The sequence below is a fragment of the Egretta garzetta genome, unplaced genomic scaffold, assembly GCF_000687185.1.
Source record: "Egretta garzetta isolate BGI_Z169 unplaced genomic scaffold, ASM68718v1 scaffold397, whole genome shotgun sequence".
Lineage (NCBI taxonomy): Eukaryota > Metazoa > Chordata > Aves > Pelecaniformes > Ardeidae > Egretta > Egretta garzetta.
Window position 1 is genome coordinate 2,668,551 of NW_009260493.1, and position 3,839 is coordinate 2,672,389.

Genomic DNA, 3,839 nt, shown 5'->3' on the forward strand with positions numbered 1-3,839 from the left:
TATTTGGGTTTTAGTTCTCCGGCAAGTGGAGGAGACAGATGTTACAAGCAGAGTGTACGCGTATGTATTGTTTGTGAAAAACACCCTGAGGCAAGGTATTCAAGCCTGACTGTTAGGTTAGCAGGCTTCTGCTTTGGAAAGCTCAGCTGGAGACATCTGAAAGGTGCTCCACCCTTTTGGGAGGTCAACCGCTTTAAAACATTACATATTTGGTATCTAAAAAGCTTTATGAAAATCTTGCCTTTCTGGCAATCGAGTCCCAGCATTTATTCACAGAACAGAGTCTCATCACAAACGTTTCTGTGTATGCCAATAAGCATACTTCAGTCGCAGTAGTGAAGAGTCAGTCTGTGGATTAAAAGTGAATTCTTGTATCTTTATTTTTCCTAAATTTCCTGAAACTGTTGGCAGTGTGACAACACAGGAATGGGGCACAGAGGAGGAAGGAGGTTATGAGATGCGAACTCCTGTTGTTCCAATCATAAAGTTCTTGATTCTTGTGAGTAGGGCAGATGCCTGCGTAAAGCCCCATTTAAGTTAATGGGATTCTGTATCGGTCGATGAACCTGCATTTGTACATCAATATCATAGGATCAGAGTCTGACATTTCTCCTGGAGAAAAGGAGTCGAGTCACTCTGTAATACTAACGCTTTCTAGTCACTGCTGTCTAAGTCTAATTTGATCAAACTAGTGGAAAAAGATACTCTGGGCTATTAAACCTCCTCAGCTACACAGGCCCAATGACCTGTGCTTTCTCGCACTCATGCAAATATCAGCAAGCTGAGCTTTATTATTTATTGGATTAGAAATAATTAAAAACAGCAAGAAAATTATTTTTATTTAAAAGCGTCAATTTAGGAAGGCTCTTAAAAATAGTGTTTATAGGAAAGAGCAAACGCATAGCATGTTAGCATTACTGATTAGTTTAAAATATTGAGTACAATAATCCATTATTTTAATTAGTTTTCCAAATTGCTGGCAAAAATAACAGAGAGATGCTGTCTGTGGCGAGGTAAATGCTTCCTTGTAATTGTTTTGGATTTTGCTCTAACCTTTAATGAATTTATTCTTGTAATGACAAGAACATTATTTTTATTCCCGCACTTACGTTAGGGAAGTTCACATGAAAGAACAAGGCATCTGGGAACTCAGCAGAGTTTTGCTTTGACGAATGACCTCATTGACCACGTTGACAAACACCAACTGTACTGACAAATGACCAAACCACAGATGTTCGTGTTGCATACAGCTCTGATTTAAGCCATCGCCAATTGCCTGTTGCTGCCCCTTTCCTGTGGCTCTGCTGGGGAGCCGTTTATGTGAGCTCTGCCTCAGCTGCTTCAAATAAAATGAGCCAGGAAAATTCACACTGCATTTTTCAATGGGTTACACCAGGTTGGCTGATTTTCCCTGAATCAGATGACCCAAGCTCTCATACAAACTGCAGCAGCAGCAGCAGAATGGCAGCAATCCTTCCAGATGAGACAGCTGACATACACTGCCAGCCTTGGTGACCATGGTGTGTTAGAGAAACTCACTCCTACCTGTTCATTCTAGTGACCCTCCCCTCCCTTCCTGGATACCATTTAAATACTATTCACACTGCCTACTTCCCTGAGACAGAAATTCTCAAAACTGGAGGCTGTGTACTCCTTTTGAACTGCAGTAGAGATTTGGTATTCCCCTTTATTTCCAGTCAATGCATTCAATGTGAAGGCATCACTGTGTTAAATACTGTCCTAACGATTCTTTTAAGCATTTGCTAGTGGTTGCCACAGGGATAGAGACCTGCTGAAGTTATACCTACTGAGAGTGCAGTGTAAGAGTAGGTTGCCTTCCCACAGATTGTGTGCATGTGCATATACTGTATATCCTGCAGCCATACTTCATTTTCTGAAGGGGTCATAAGGTTCCAGGTAACAGAGAGGAAGGAGGCCTGGGTGAGAGAAGTTTCTGTATCACCTGTGGAAGAAGAAAGATGAATCATGAAAGGGGCACTGGATCGGCTGAGGTGGGAAGTGGAGCAGCAATAAGTGTGCACCAGTATTTCGATCTGAGAAGAGAGGATGTTCCAATTCCTAAAACTCACGTCTTCAGTATACCACTGCGTCACATGCCTTTATGGAGCACTGTACCGCACTCACACTTCCTCTGAATATTGATTCCTCGATCCACAAGCAGAATTACCCAATGCATGGGGTGACAGAAGAGGAGAGAGATTGTGGTACTGTGCAAGCTCGTGCTCTCCAGCAGCAGTACACCATTTTCTTTCCTGTTCAGTGACTGGAGGCACCAGATGCATCACCCTTACAAACCACAGTGCCTTCACACATGTCTTGAAAGAGGTGAGAAAGGAGGCAGAACACGTGAAAGTGAATGACGAAGCGAGGTCAATCCCTGAGACTCCATTTTTCTAAAAATATGGGCTTCATTTTGAAAGTGTCCATGAGCAAGGAGTACTTTGCTCTGAAAATAAATGAATTCTGAAATTGCCTTGTGCTATGCAGAATGATAGTGTAACTAACATTGGTCTTAATGCAAATTCCCTGAAATCTTTGCTAAGTTTCCCAGTGGCTGCTTTGCGATAAAGCAAATGGTACAGGGAAAAGGCTTCTGATATTCATTTGTGCATTCACATAAGCACCAAATGAAAGCCAGCTATTCCATGGATTTTCTCAGTTTAAATATAGTGTTGTAATTTTAGGGTTTGGATTTTTTTTTTCTTAATGTCTTCTCAAAAATTAAAAATTTCTCATATTAAAGAAAGCGTTGGTTTGGATATAAATGTTACCCTGCAGGTTTCAGAGAGGCCTCTTGAGTTTTGGGGATGGAGGGGGAGAGGTGGGGGGGAAGGGGAGAGAGAGAGCTGTCTGGGGGAAGGGATGGGTAGACTTAAGACACTGGAGAAGGGACAGAGCTAATATGGCTAGGGAGAAATGGAGAGGAAAATAATGTGTGCATGAGAGAGAAATCTGTTTAGTGTTGGTCCTGTTGGGTTTGCCCTGTGTTGAATCTCTGGAGCACTGGCTTTTTTCCTGTGCTATTCAGTGCAAGGTCAGTGATTATTAAAGCACTGTGTCTGTGATTTTCCTGGTAAGTCCCCTATTCTCACCTCAGTTGCTGCTCTCTGATCTCTGTTCTGCTCTAGCCTCCTGCCTACCCTGTTTATCCAGCTCATGTTTTAATGCCTGTAGGTGATTCCTGCCCTTCACAGATGGCACGGAGACAGTAAAATTTTTCTTTCCCATTCTTGCTTATTCATGGCTTTGCTCAGGCCTTCTGACAATGCTTCAGAACAAACAGTAATAGTACAGATCATTACAAGTCTTGAAAGCAAAGCATGTCAGAAATTAAATCAATGCAAATAGTCTTTCTGTGGGAATAACTCTCCTCACCTCAAAGCAATTTTCAGCCTTTCTTTGTATTTATTGATTTTTTTTTCTTCCACTGTTACTTCGCCCTGTCATAATGTCCTGTTATTCTTGTACTGTGTTTTGACCTAATTTAGGACAATATTCTGAGAGTCTGAATACAGATATTCAGGTGTGGTATCAGAAAGTAGAGCTTATTCCTGAGACTACTTATTGCAAAGTGTTATAGAGTGCACAGCATGAAAATAAATCTTGCTTTCCTTTTTACAAACTGTGTCAGTATTAGAGGTTTGCAGTACTGCAATTACTTCAGTGCAGCGTGAGTTTCTCTCATATTCCAGGTCCTACAGGATCCCAGGGCAAGGATCCATGTCTTACTACTGGATAGTAGAATACCATGCGCATGTTGGGTAAGTATAAATAACAGATGACAACCCTCTCATTACTTTTTCCCGCACTACCTAGAA